The sequence below is a fragment of the Tyto alba genome, unplaced genomic scaffold (genome assembly GCF_018691265.1).
Source record: "Tyto alba isolate M040663 unplaced genomic scaffold, T.alba_DEE_v4.0 Super-Scaffold_1000006, whole genome shotgun sequence".
In the NCBI taxonomy this organism is placed as follows: Eukaryota; Metazoa; Chordata; class Aves; order Strigiformes; family Tytonidae; genus Tyto; species Tyto alba.
In genome coordinates, this window is record NW_024881272.1 from 31,801,260 (window position 1) to 31,816,788 (window position 15,529).

General features: G+C 45.3%; 1 protein-coding gene across 1 annotated transcript in view; it reads right to left on the reverse strand.

The window, feature by feature from the left end:
- The window catches only part of LOC122154731, a 54,375-nt gene extending 41,368 nt beyond the window's left edge, over positions 1-13,007 (reverse strand). Inside the window, exons 1-2 of the mRNA XM_042806017.1 lie at positions 12,764-13,007; positions 10,625-10,700 (exon numbers count right to left, since the gene is read on the reverse strand). The gene's annotated coding sequence lies outside the window, so the exon portion shown is untranslated. The remainder of the gene's footprint in view (positions 1-10,624; positions 10,701-12,763) is intronic.
- Between the last annotated feature and the right edge of the window lie 2,522 nt (positions 13,008-15,529).

Below are 15,529 nucleotides of genomic sequence, written 5' to 3' on the forward strand. Positions count from 1 at the left end.
AGTTTGGCCTCTTGAGGATCCTCACCATGTTCATTTGACTCCTGTGCAGAGCACAGCCTTCTTCCCTTAACTGGTAAAATACATCCTCGAGCAACAAAGCATTCCCCCTTGTAAGGGGAAGGAAATGCCGAGGAAGGTAAATTAAAAATTATGGGACATTATTGACCATATGATGCTGCTTTAGGGAGGCTGGGGAGCTGCTCCCTCCATCCGTGCATCCGCACACCTTCACACCAGCTCGATTCCATACGGCTTTGCCTAGTTTTTTACTACATTTTTACTTGATTGTACATATTATTGTCTCATTAACTGCAAAGCTTTCCAGGGCACTGAAAAGGAGAAAGCATTAAAATACACTGAAAAGTCCTGGAGCTCAATTAACACACACCAGGGGGCTCAAGGGGAGGGGAAGGGGGGGTTCAGCTCCAATTATAAAAGGCAAACTTATCGTCTTTTTTTTTTTTTTTCTTTTTTTTTTTTTTTTTTGGTAATATCAGCTAATTAGACTTTGACAACCAATTAGCAGATTTTTAGCTTTGCTGAGAATCAAGTTAGCGCTGAGAAAGAAGGAGGCAAGTAAACCAAACACACAAAATGCTCCACTTGTACCATAAACAGGCTGTCCTTAAAAAAAAATATCCACAGGGCCAGATCCTGCTCTGGGATTTATAGCCCTTTCAGCTGGCTGACACACCAGTTACTTGCAGGTGTAAATTGAGCGTAGGACTTGGCCTGAAAACTTAAGCCTGCCATAACTCATGCAAACCCACGGCAGAGAAGCGCTCTCCAGCCTCCTTGCAAGGTTACATTTTTACTTTTAATAACCTTTTTTGCTATTTTTTTTTTCTTATCAACCATGAAGTACCCAGATGATTATTTAGGATTAATGGATTATCAAAAGTGCCAGTTGGCACACTCCTAGTAAAGAGGGGAAAAAAAAAAAAAAAAAAAAAAAAAAAAAAAAAAAGGAGGGAGAAAAAGTGTAACAAATGCAGCTGTTTACTAATAAATAAAGCCTCAGCTGTAACAGAAATAAATTAGATGCATTTAATTGGTTGACTGCAAACCTCCTCTCTTTATTACAATGCTGCTTCTTGTTATTTTATGATGTCAGGGTAGATGGCAGACTGACAGAGTGTTTATGAATCACAGTTTGCAGATGGCACTCCTGGTTTTTCGGCAGTTATGAGCACAAGTAGCATGAGGACTCAATAGAGGGTTTTTGCCAGGGAGGACCCCCTGAGAATTAGCCGCCTTCATTTCTCTGGTGCCAATCTCCCCCTGACAGGAGCACTATTTCACAAAACCTACATTCAATAAATTACACCCGCCTGGCAAGAACTTGGAAATATTTAACACTCTGAGGACACCAGCGTCTCAATTTGATTTCTATTCATTTCCAGAGGACGCCAGGCACTACTTGGAACAGCCCTCGTTTGTGTGCATGTGCATGTGTTTCCCCCCCTTAGCTTAAAAAAAAAAAAAAAAAAAAAAATAATGGCTCTCTGCAGCCAGGAATATCTCGCCGTGCCTTCAAAATGACTTCAAGTCTCCCGAGGATAGTTTACGGTCTCGTGCCCTGGTCCTCCCGAGTTGCCCTGCCTAATGACAGCTTTGTAATCCAGTTGGGAAATAATCTCACATGGCTGCACTTGGAGCTCGTGAGCTGTAAAACTTCTGGGTTGAACTCCTTCGCCTGGTCACTTCGGCGAGCTACAAGCAAATGCAATGAGGGATGTGGTCATAATTGTCAACAGATTTGTAAATTTGTGTCATTAGTTATGCGCATAATGGATTTTATTCTAATGAGCTTGTTCATAAGAATGCCAGGAGGACTTGGCCCCTTTGGAGAAAATAAACTACAAACTTTGCCCATGCATTTTAAAACACATCAGTGCCACATAAAGGGGAAAAAAAAAATTGTTTCCTCTCCTTTCAGTGCACTGCAGTTTTCATTTAGGTGAACCTGGTGCAATAAGCTACGACTTCCTTTTACTGTGGTAAACTAATTCCCTACCTTTGCTGGGATTTCTCATGGATACATAGACATTTTCAGAGAGGGAGATGTTTTATCTGTCCATTGAGTAGAACTAGAAACTATCATCACTCTTTGGACTCAAGATATCAGTGTGGTAATACCAAAGGCAGCCCTTGTCCATACCTTCCCGACTGAAATTCATTCCAGGACACAGCACTGTCGAAGGTGCCACAGCCTGAAAACCCGAGTGCTTCCCACTCCAAACCCAGCTAGAAACCCTGTGGTGCTCAGGGGGTCAGTCAACAGGACCTGGTTCACATGAAACAACAATAAAACTAGTTATTATTAAATCAGGGTTTTATTAGATCTATTACTATTCAATGTATTCTTATTAAATCTAGTTATAGCATTAGATTTGTTCTCCAGAGACAAAGAATGAGGCTTCTAAGCTCGCTCTTTGGGGAAATCTACTCCTGCTTTTCTTAGAAACAACCTGGATATTTTTATTGAATGCATGAGCTGAGCAAAGAAGCAGACAAGCCCATGGAAACCTACTGGCACCTTTGCCAAAATGATGTTCCCCGCGTGCCCAGCGGAGCCCTCTTCCCCTGCTCTCCCTCCTCTCTCTCTCGGATCCTGCTTTTCAGCCAACCACATATAAAAATCTTCGGCATGTGCCAAGTACTACAGATGGGTCCATTGTAGCACACCCTAATGTTCATAGCTGACACCCAGGTGTTACAGTTTGTACTTGCTCGCTAGCCAGACGGTGGCTGTATGCCAAGGGGAAGGCACAAAGCACTCACATACCACGCTGAAAAGCTATATAAGAGAGACTTTAAGAGACAGAAGAGCAGGTAAGAGGCTATGCAAAAGCAAGAGGAGACGGGTCCACCAGCAACTGCTTCCCTCTGTCACCCATCCAGCCTCCCATCCCGTCCCCATAAAGCTCTGATTTATTATCAGTTTACATCTGAGCATCTCAGTTCCCCTGACCTTATCCGCAATCAGACCAGCTCGTTTCAAACCTGCTGCTGATCTGCAAGTTATTTCAAGTCTGGCTAGCAATAAAGTGACTTCTTTAAAAGACATGGGCAGAGGAAGAACAGGCTGACGGTTTCTGATGTGCTCATCATGTCTGGGCTACAGACACTGCCTGCACGGGGTCTGAGCATGTAAGGAGCAGAGCTCCTGAAATCACACCAACTCACTATCTACGTGTATTCAAGTAGCCCTGAGAGCATTTAAGAGCCCTTCCTATTTCAGTAGCTGGAAAGGGTTAACACCAGTATCCTATTTTCTCTTCCATTTTCCCCTCCCAGGAGCCTACTCCCCTTCCAGCCTAATTTCCTTCAGTTTAATTAATTTTCAGTAATCACAAGTCTAGACACCGCAAGCAGCAGCTTCACACCCCAGGTGACACGGTAACGTTTGTAGCGGATGGGCAAAGGGACGCGGTGCGGTTTCACGCGCCAGCCCCCCGCGCAGAGCTAGGGCTGCCCATGTCTGGGCTAAGCCCTTTTTGGAGAACAAACAATTTTTTGGAGAACAAATGCTTTTAAGGATTCAGGTGCAGGGAGCTTTTCGACCATCTGGCTGGCGGGGGCTTTCCCAGCTGTCTGCAGCGGGTGCGTTCGGAGCAGCACGTACGAGCAGGGTCCAATGCTTCGGAGACGTGCCAAACCTGCGGCACATGTGGAGAGCAACTGTGCAGCACCAGCTCGCTCCAGAAAGGCTCAGATCAGTGGTGTGTGGGCCATAAAGCCATGCACCATACGTCTGCTGTGGCCCATGCAGGATTTCTGGAGGGTTGGCAGCCCTTGCTGACACTATCAGAGGTGCTGGTCCCACAGGTGCCTGCTATGTGGCCCCATCCCTTGCTACTCTGGGTGAAGCCAGTTGTTCTCACTTCTTAGGTAAAAATTCAGAAACGAAAAAGAGAAAAGGACAAGAGCAACTCTGATGGCCCTAAACAAGTCACCCTCTAATGACTATTTTTGTTTGCCACCATTTGTAAGGGAAGAAAAATTATGAGGTATGAGGAAGGCGAGTGGTCTCTTGGAAATATATAGAGAGGGATCACTTGAGACATACACTGGGGGAGCAGGACTGCAGTACTCCCAGGAGAACAGGAGCTTGGTGTCATTACAGCACGGAGGAGCAGAAGTGGGCAGAATGTCACTTAGTGCATTAAAAACTGCATTTTTTCCAACCCCAAACCACTTACAACCAACCTGGCTGAAGCACCTTCTAAAGCTGCCACCATATCTGTTGTTTTTTTGAACATGCATTTCCATGCATTAATGTTGATTATGTCGCATCCCGACGCTAGCTGTCGCTGATGGCTCTTGTTCTATTCCCCGCTCATCAACACTGAGGAGCCACAAAAAAGCTTGGTGGCGTTCAAGGGACTTGCACATATTTGCGATGACTATCCCACAGCGCACAAGAATCACTTGGGGATCCAAAGAGAGGGCTAACAGCCACCAGCCCTAGTAGCTGCTGCTTACACAGAGGCTCTGGACCAATTTTTAGCCCTATAAAAAGCATACATTTTAAAACACATAAAATTGGACCAACTGATAGCCAGCCAACTTTCGGTATAATCTCTCTTTCAGTGTAACTCCAGTACAGAAAGAAAAAGAATACTAATGAAGGCACTTGACAGAAAGGACAGTTAGTTCATGCATGCATTAGTGAACCGCTATGGTGTGTGAAAAAAAAGCCTCCCTCTCCTTTGGTTGCAGAATATCATTGCTAAAATAATTCCCCCTTCCTCGCCCCAGTCTGAGATTTAGTATTGGTATTTACTGAGCACAGTCTGCAAGGGTCTCTTCCCATCCTGCTTTGACGTGTTTCCACCTTTGCTAGGACCAAGCAGGACAAAAAAGCCAACCAGCCATCGGCTACAGTGTTTGGCTCCCCGTGTAAAGCCCAGTCCTTATTACAGATTATTGCTCACGAACATGTTGGCTTACAGCAGGGAAGTGTTCTGCTGAGTCCCCAGCCCTCACAGCTCGTATTTAACTCCCACACAACCTGTGTATTCAGGTTGGTAGCACAAAGTCTCCCTTAGAGGATCTCTTCCTTCCTCTTGAGAAATGAATGACTCCACAGATCTGTTGGTTGGGCACTTACATTCCTATGGTGAGAAAGTAAATATTTAGTGCTGGAAATATGTCACCCTGTTTGTGAAGATTAAGAATAATACCGTGGGCTTTACTGAGCTAGGATCAGCAGCATCCAAGACACTCACAGCACTGTATTGTGACCCAGGATGAATAATGCCATCCTCACCCACCCCATAATATTGTCCAGCTTCCAATTATTATGTTGTATTTACCGAAACAAGACCACCTGACTCCTGAAAGGTTTTGTGTGTGTGTTCCCGGCAAGTAAAGCAAAACAAAATAAATTAAATCCACAGGACAGAGCACATTAAAGTCTATTTAGGTGTTATGAGCTAGATTTCCTAATGCACTCAGGATGCCCAAAAAAATGGAAGTTCACTTTTACAGTCACCTTCCTCCCCTCTCGTACTCTCCCCCCTCCCCTTCCCTTCAGTAGATTATGTGAGACTCATTACTTTTTATAGCTCTGGACAAAAAACATAATCTTACTGTTTCTTACTAATATTAGGCAATGACATAATGCCATTTGCAGAGGTGTCGTGCAAAGAGGCTGACTTTTACTGGCTTCTGATGGCAGGGCTCTCCATTTTATATTCTGTTTTATGTAAGCCTCCTCAGAATTTATTGACCTCAAAGGATTTCTCAAGTTGCTTAATTATAAAAGGAAGAAGACAGCACAGTGGCTTAGAGAACCGATATAAAAGTCAGCTAAAATGTGTCATTACAGAGAGGGATGGTGGAGGGAGTTGTGCAGCAAGAAGTAGTTTCTAGGGTCTGAGCTCAAGAGGCAAAGCTTTTCCTCCAAGTTATTCAACAGCAGGGCTGGGATGCCAGAGGGCAATGCTGGAGTATGGCTTCTAGCTTGCCCTGGTGTTATGTATGTGTGTGGTGTTAGCTCCAGGTGGGGTAGGGACAGAGGCTGTGGGCACCTCTGAAGCAGAGGCAAGGAGGAACTGAGAAAGAAATCCCTAAGGGAACATACCAGAGTCACCTCAACGCAGGAGACGGTTTCAAATAAAAACCTGTGTTTGCTCTTGCTGCTTACCCTATCAACCAAGTCAAGTCATGAGCAAAACCATTTCCAGAATAAGTCTGCTGCTGCAGGAGCTGGATAGGGATTTCATTCATCCCCAAGAAAAGGGAGAAATAAAAGCCCTAAAGCTACCGCTGCCTTCAGCTGCAGACCTGGGCACATGGGGACAGTTCAGTTGAGCTCATCCCCTGGAGCATCTTTGATGTCTGCTTCTGACCCAGCACTGGAAATAGCTTTTCTCACCTGCCTCAACTTCCAAACCCGTACTCCTGGGGCGAAAAAATTTAAAAAAGGAAACAGGAAAGGAGACACTGGTGAAAAAACAAACCATCAGCAGTCGCTGCTCATTTAGCGAGGGGAATTTTAACGATTTGAGACAGACTTCCTCGAGCTCAGCGTGTCTCCACGTTGCACAGAAGTTACAAACTTCACATACTCCCTTGTCCAAACTTAAAGCATGTTCCAATGCCTCCACTGTCACCCTTGCTCCTCAGGTTGGAAGCTGAAGTGCCTGGGAACCAAGAGACTTCTCCAACCTGGTGTTGGAAAAGCAATAAGGTGAGAGGCTGGGCAAAAAACAGATAAGAACAGCGATAAATAAGCTAGTAAGGATAATTAAAATACATGCATGTGCTGCAAGAAAGGCCATTGGCTTTCCTGCATGACTTGCAGTAGGAATATCACTGATGTGTTTGCACAGCACCCGGCACAGTGCAACGGGCAGCAGCTGCACCTGAGGCTCCTTATTTCTTAGTTAGTTCTGATTTCAAAGTAGTGGAAGAGGGAGCTCAGATTGTTTAAAGATGTTATTTTGGTCTCTCTTACACCGCTTGGTACGTGGCCCGTGATTGTGGCCAAAAGAGGCAGATCTGGCTGGAAAGACTGAACGCTGCTTAGTATTTTCCCTGTTATATTTTCACATCTCAGGGAAAACTGTGGTAGTGAGGGATCTGTACCTAAGCTTTTCTGATTCGTGTGACCATCACTTACTCGGCATGACACCACAGGTCTCACTTCTCTTGGCAGCGGTACAGGGCTCATGCTTTCATATGGATGAAGTATTTTTGAGCAATTTCTCCAACTTATTAAGCATGAACAGGCTCCTTTTAGCATCAAGCAGATAGAATTTTTAAAAAACATTTCAACAAATCTGCTCCTGCAGGACTGGGACAGAAAGCTTTGCCATGTACATGCATGTGGTTTTTTCTTATGTTGTCCTTCAGCCTCACAGATTTTGATGAAACCACAGGTCAGATTTATGGCTCTGAGCAGAAAAGCACATTTCCAGCTCCATGTCTTGGTGGAAAATGGTAATACTGGCACATTTCCTTCCCTCACTGAAGGGCCTAATTCACACTATGGACTGGGAACGCATAAATGAGATTTGAGATATGATGCTCACCTCCGACGGACTAGAAAATAACATGGAAATTGAAAGATTAAATAAGGGACTTCACCATGGGGTTGCTCACACTATGAAGGAGTGAACATACGGATCCAGGAAAGCTATTTCATGCCAATGAAGATGGAAAGAGCAGCAAGGAACTGTCCTCAGATAGACAATGAGAGGGAAATTGCGAGAAATGGGGGAAAGTAGGGAAAGATGTGAAGCAGAAGAAACCCAGACCAAGGCAAAAGGCAGAGAAGAGTAGGATGAAGGAGATACAGTAACAGATCCAAGCCTTGCAAGGAAAAGACCTGGAAGGAAAGGGAAGGGGGAAGCTGGCAACATTCCCCCCTCCCTGAGCAAAAGGCTCAACGGCTTCATGCCTGTGCGCCCCTAAGGAAATGCTGGTAGGAAGCAGGGACACGTGTCCAATTTATAACTTCTCGTTGTTTACTACTTCTATGAAAATTTTCAAAATACACATGTGATGCTCTGGGAACAGAGCCAAAGCTGTTTCGAGCGTCGATTACCCCCTGCACACACCAGGGGCTGCTGCTCCGCTCCAGAGAGGGGCAACTGCATGGGACTTTTCTGCTTTACCTCACAAAAAAGGACCCCAGCAGAGGGGCTGCAGGCACCCAGGCAGAGTGACATGGGATTTCATACGTGCACTGATTTATGCCTCAAAAAGAAAGCTTGTACTTATCTTTGTAACTAAGAGTTCACCAAGTATTTTGTGATCAAACAGGTTTCTCGTGCCCTGAAAATGGGGATTCAAACACTGCTGGTGGGAAGAGTCAAACCTGGATACAATTTTGCGCTTGATTTTCTTCTCTCTTTGAGACAAAAGTTTAATTTTTCAAATCCCAAAATTCCTTGTGGGATGAGAATAGAAATTATTTTTAGCTCTGCACACTGTTTTTGTGAGTCAAGAAAATGCTGTTACTGTCACAATGCAGAGAGGACACTGAAGTATTTGCTCCCTGATGTTTTTTTTTTCCCCCCTGTGGCCCATGGAGATCTTTTAAAGGGTCTACACAGGGCAAGGAGCAAAATCAATATGTTAATCCTTTTTTAGACTGGATCTGGCATGTCTGGAGGGATTCAGCAACTCCATAGGATTTATTTTTTTGTCAACTTGTGAATTCTTAAGAACAGAAACCTGAATTAGGCCAAAACATTTTATGGTCATGAAGTGAGTGAAACCACATCTCTCATATTCCAGTACCGCAACATGCCAACAGGCCAGGTTTCTTCCTGTGTTCTTCAAACCAATAAACAAAAGTTCATACCTGCATGCGTATGACAGGGCTTAGACTTGACATGCCACTCAAAAACTTTATGACAGACTATTTTATGGTGAAAGAATGTCAGAAGGACTTTACCGTTCGCAAAGAGAGACAATTAATTATTATTATTATCTGTGTAGCTCCTTCCTCTTTGTTTGAAGCCTTATTCCCAGAGGTGGCACTCCTGCTCTCCTGAAGAGAATGTGACCAATAACATTGCCTCCAACTGGCTTTGGACCTTTAATATTAAAAAAAAACCCATACCATGTTCTTCTCAACAAGATTCACTGTTAAAAATAGATTAAAGGGAATGGAGAAAACATACAGAAGGGAATATAGGAAGTGGGAGAGAGAAGTAGAGTGTGAAAAAGGAGCAACTCTGGCCTAATTGAAGACAACCAGAGTTTTGCCACTAACTTAAATACAAACAAGCCTCTGCCCAGAGACCGCAAACCAGCTATTTCTGCATGAATGGTTTTTGCTGGATGGTATTGTGTGGCTTGTCACAGTCCTGCACCAGGCAGCAGCATGCACAGCCTTGCTACCAACCAGCTTTCAGGGATAACACATGCAATGAAAGCAAGATCTCCTCTGTACTGTGGGTGGGCTTGGAGGTCCTGGTGGAGAGATGGGTTGCTTCCATTTCTTGCCTTTTTTTTTAAATTTTCTTTGTAAGTCTTTATGCACTGAATGTCACTTAGATAGCTAACCTGGAAAGATGAGGGAAAGATCGTTGACTGGCATGATGTAGATGTAAAGTGTCCCTTGGACTGTGCGTTTGCCATCTGTCAGCTGTGTGGTAAAACTATCCTCTAGGCTTTCTGTGTCATTATGCATGTACAGCGGCATCGGTCCTACAGGAAAGAGGGGGAAATTACAGTGAAAACCCTGGATTCTCTAAAAACTTAGAACATAGTGATCTTATTATTTCCAAAAAAGTCACCCCAACTCTCCCTGGAATTTAAGACATCAGTTGTGATCTTTAAATACTACAGATTTGGTGTCCCAGAAAGCCCATCCTGCTTCCACTGAAAGAAATCCTTGTTGCTGCGATGCTGATGCCCCGACCTGTTTGGCAAGGCCTTATGCAAACCCATAAAACTCATGGCCTGATGTTGGCACCCAGAGAGGGTGCTGCCCCTCTGCCAGCGTGCCCCCCACACTGTGCTTTCCTAGGGATAGGGTTTTGATATTTCTCTTCTGTGGTCTCATAGCTCGGACCCCTCCCAAGGGGTCAAGTCCATGTTTAGCAGCCCTTGGCGGATCCTTTATTCTTGTTGCGATTCCTGCAAATGCAAGAGCAGAAGCAGCACAGTGGGGATCTGGAAGTCATTCCCTGGCTAACTTAAGGAGCAGAGAGTAAGCCAAGCTCTGCACGCCTTGGAGCAGTCCCCATGGGAGGCCTCGATCACTAGTGAGATACTGGCAATTTCTTCAGTAAATTTTGAGGGCAATTAAAAGAGAGCCATACATGATGTGTTCTTCAACACGTCTGCTTTGCAGAGCTGAAGCTCTTCCTAAATGTCGTGTTCCCTGGGCACAAGCATAACCCTTGTCACCGTGGCATCCAAGTGCTTCACACTCCGTCAGTGGCCCCAGCTTGCCAAACCTTCCATGTGGTAGGAAAACACAGGCGGGCGCAAGCCAGATTTATCAAGTAACCTAGAAAATCAGTGACCCCAGAAAGATTTGTAGCAATGCTCCTGGAGACTTGATGTAGCTTCCTACTCATATGCAGCTTTCAAACCATTCTGGGACAAGGTAATAGGGAAACATGGGATGAAACTGTTCATGGAACAGGCTTACCTGATACTAGTCATCACCTTGAGTATATGCAGGTAAATACATCCAGAGTTTGCTAAACTTTAGGTAGTTGAATGCACTGAGAAAAAAAAAAAAGAAAAAGAAAAAGATTTTTGAATTGCAAAGACTGCATTAAAGAAAAAACATTCCTAGAAATGATTAGCTTAATCCACTAAAAGTCACCCTGGGCAACGAACGAGATACAGAAACAAAATCTTTACCACTTTTATGTTCTCCAAAGATTTTTAAGACGCCATGTAAAAGCAGCAAGCCACAGTTTCCCTCAGATTTCCCTCCCCAAAATCACATTGTCAGTGATCAGCATCGTCATCTACTGAAGCCACCAGACATCGACCAGTTTGGGAGAGAAGCTTAAGCCCAGTCCTCCCAGTCTCACCCATTGCATTGCTATTTCCTATCACACTGCCTTTGCAGTGAAGAGAAAAAACTCACATCTAGCCATGCCTGCAAAGGAGTTTTAGCTCACAGCCCAGACGCTGAATAAACCTCTGGCTCTTCAGAAATAACGAGCAAATGATTAGCCTTCATGGCCTTGGTGCAAATATATTCCTCTCAAATTTGAGGGCAAAGGGAAGGTTTTCTCCTGATAAATCAGTAGCAGTGCGACAATTCCTATTGAATCCAGATTTTGTAAAATTGAAAAACACATCCTGTCCCAGTCCCGCAGAGAGCAGAGTGTGCACGGGGGATGCAGAAATGCCCTGCAAACTGCCCCGGGAGCACCCACACCCACGGCGGGATGGCAGCCTCTGACACCCACGCTCAGAGCTGACCCGGGCCGCTGCCAGCCCGAATACCTCCACGACCTCACCGATGTGAGTGGGATTAGATCAGTCCCTAACTAGACACACCAGCCCCCACAGGCATTTTTTTTTGGTTTCTGCTGCAAAATAAGTATTTATGGAAAAGTGCATTTACATAACTGAAAAGATCCATTCAGCTTTTAAGTCTTTGTTGGGAAGAGGAAATCACAGTAATTGACAGCAAACTTTCCAGAGGCTTCTAACACCTGCTTTATATCTTGCTTCAAGCAGCTTGTACAGGCTTGAACATTAAACAATCAAGTGGATTGATGTTAGCTGTACGAGCTGACCCTCAGTGCTGAATGGTCCCAGGACACCTTCAACATCTCCCAAAATAGATAAGAGGTGGGGGCTGCTCCTCACAACTGCACCCCACATAGTCTGTATGCAGAAAGGCCGCCCTTTATTAGGAGGATTTTGACTCTGCTGAACTCAGCCCGCGGCGTCGACCGGCTGGCATTTTTTTCATTTCAACACGGGTTTTTCAACTTTCAAAAAACACACACTTTACATTAGCGCATGGTGCTTGTTTCTCAGCTCAAACCCAAACCGTTTGTGGGCTGCGGGGGTGCCAAATAGCCCCCAGCCACCCCCGCTTCCTCTCCCTCTGCTCCCGCACTGCTTGGCACGTGTGCCGTGCAGATGCCAAGCTGTGGAAGGGATTTTTTTTTTTTTTGCCTTCCCCCTCCCCTGCTGCATCTGGCTCCTCAGCAGAGTCTGCAGGCAGTTGTGCCAGCAGATACCCTTGGGTGGCTGCCGGCCTTCGACCCAGCTGTGCTGCGAGGGCACTAAAACCCTGTGGCTCTCCAGAGCAGCAGCTCCTAATGGGCTCTGCGCGGGGGAAAATAAAGCAAAAGGATCTGGCAAAAGGAAAGGGGGGGGTGGGGGGGTGGTTTTGCGCAGAAGTTCGTCCACAAACCACCCTACCCTGGCCTCCCCTTTCCCTCCTGGAGGTAAATCCTGGCTCATTCGGCGCAGCGGGGCCGAGCGGCTGCAGTGAGCGGTGGCTCCCAGCAGAGGCCATCCGCATCCCGCGCATCCCACACTTGCCTTCCACCCCCCCCCCCCCCACGCACCCCTCACCCCTTCACCCCCACCCCATCACACCCACCCCCCAGCACGGCCTAAACCTCCTGTGCACAGCTGAGCCGGGCTGTAATGAACCCAAACCTCGTTACGGGGTGCTAGCACCCTGCACCGCCGAGCCCGCTTCCCCCCCCCCCGCGCCGCCGTCTATCATCCCCAGAGCCCTGATGCAGCGAAAAGCAGCTAAACAATAAAAGGCAGCGGAGGAAAGCCAAAGTGCCATTACTCAGACCTTGCTTGAGTTCAGCCGGGGAAAAAGCTGTGAATCTGCGCGTCCTGATGAAGCACTGCTGAGCTCAGCAGCTCCTGCCACCAGCATCTCCACCACAGGGTCCATTTAATATCAGCCCACGAGCTGGCGGGAGGGTAACGATGGAAATGCTCAGCGCACCCGCGGGGACGGCAAGGTCTTCGGCGTTCAGCATGGTCAGGCCCGAAACACACGGGGCACCTTCCCCCTCCCTGCTGCGAGGAAAACGTCGGGCGGGAGAGGAAACACAGCCAGGCCAATCATCCAAAATTTCTGGAAAAGTTAAACAGGAACTTTTAAAACCAGAATGGTGGGTACGTGGGAGACATTTGGCCAAAAATATTTCCCGGCAGACCCTCTGCCTTTCTGATAGAAATGCTAAAACTTACAGTGGAAGCGAGCGTTTGCCTATTGTTTGCAAAAATTGGTTTCTGGAGGCCAGATGCACAGAGAGGGACTTATTCTGCATCCAAACTGCCTGAGCCTGGCAAACACGCTCTGTTTACAGGGAGGCCCGAGGGGAAACTAAGGGGGAAGAACAGATCCTATCATTGCCCCCAGTACACCCCTGCACGTGCCTCTTCCTCATGCATATAAACCTGCGAAGTCTACAGGTGCTCCCAGATTTGCCTTCTCTTCCTTTACCCAGGGACTGCCACGTATCATCGCTAATGAAACCTCCGTTTACATTATACGGTCCTTTCCCACTCGCAGCATATGCTCACTGGAAAAAAAAAAAAAAAATTACTGCTTGTAGCCCCATTGCAGGATCTTTTTTTTTTGCACTTCAAACTAGTCTATAATATACGATAGAGCGCCAACGCTTTCATTGACATATAGCTTGTTCACTTGGATGTCATGAGATAGCAAACAAGTGAATCTAAACAACGCAGCTAGCTAGTTATATGGCTAATCTGGTGGGTTGCTCTGATTTCATAAATAAATTAGTTTTGTCTCCTGAACAGGAAGAGAAATATGAAGGAGTGATCTCGACAGCGCTGCTGCCCTTCGTTACCAAGAGGGCCTTGCTCAATTAGAAATGCCATTTTTACCCAAATGCACTGATGGAGTAAGGACTCATATAAAGAACCACAGCCAGAGATGCTTTCCAGTTGAAATACTGGACACAGGCTCTATGTTAAGGGGTGTAGGTAAGGTACCAAGGGCTCGGAGCAGATCTGGGGGTGCAAACCAGCACCCCCCAAGGGTGTCCTGTGTGCAGGCTGTGTTAGCACTGACTGCTGCCAGCTCACCACTGATGGTGTACCAGACACCAGCATGAGTTTTGCTTGGGAATAAACCACATGATATTTTTTTTCCCCCCTCCCTTTTGGATAGAAATAGCTCATTAAATATTTAATGTTTCAATTAAAGAGTCACTTTGGAAAAAAAAAAAAAAAGTTAATATTCATCCCTTTAACATGTGGTGGGTTCAGAGCAGCTGTGCTCTTCGCACACATCAGAACCAGAGCTTGGACTTGAGCAGGGACTGCTCATTTAAAATGTATCGAAATTGCATGATGTGCAGAAAAAAGAAAAAAAAAAAAAAAGTGCTTCAATCAAAATAAATACAAATCTTCCCAAAACTGAAAAAAAGTAGTGTGTTAATTAGTAGTATAAAAAAAAAAAAAGTGTTTAAAAATGAAGTATTTCAGGTATATTCAGTTATTTGAAATTATAATTAAACTAAAAGCTTAATAAAATTATTAAGCAAGATGACAAATGAAACCTTTAGGTTCCACAGAAATGTTTTTGCTTTTGAATTCAGTTAGCCAGAGAGTGGTAAAAGATTTTGAGCCTGATTTTACAAAAACTCCTTCAAATTTTCACTGTTGCCGCACAGCCCATTTGCTCTATTGCAGAAGCATAAGCTGATGATAAGCCTGGTGCTTTGAAATTTCAGTTTCAACGTACCATCCCTGAGCCAGCTCACACAAGTCTTTACCCTCTTTGCATCTCACTTCTTTCTCTGGGAATGGCAATAGTGACACTTCTCTTCCCACAACCCCTTGCAGGGACAAATGAAGACTAGTGCAGAGGCAGCCAGACCACACAAGGGTTTTTAGATAGAATGAAACAACTCTGTGAGCTAGTTTTGTGGTCCCAGTCTCTGTGGAATTATGAAATGAAACCACTCTCTATACTGGCAGGTTAAAACTCTGGAGTTTTGTTGTACGTTTTTTGTGGAGGCGGGTTGATAGATGCACTAGTGGCAGATCCTTCCACCTGGGTAAGTCATTTCCTTGGGTCATAACATTCCTATTTATGGAACCTCTTTTAGCACTACTTCTTAAAAAATTGCCTACAATTAATGCTGCTAAAATTGCATGTTCAGCAGTAGGGAAAGCTGTGCCTCGTCACAGCTTGGGAGAACTAGAGGCAGCTGAAAGAAGTATCATCTCACCTTGAACTTTAGGCAAAACGAAGACACTTCTGCTAGTGACAGAAAAATTAATTGGAAAAAGCTGGTACAAATGGCAGGGAGATGGGTGGGCTTGTTAGCAGGGACAAGAGTACTTTGAAGCACCATAGATTTTTAAGATCTATCAGCTAAGATAATCAGACCCTTGCATGGAGATAAAGCACAGAATTTCTCCCGATCATTGCTCTGTTGAGCCTGGTAACCTGTATTTCACTGAGGTATTTCTTCAAGTAAAACATCCAATCCCAAAATGAAAGCTTAAAAAAAATAAATCAAACGCACACTGCTTCTATTGCATCCCATACTTACCAATTTTGGCAGATAAA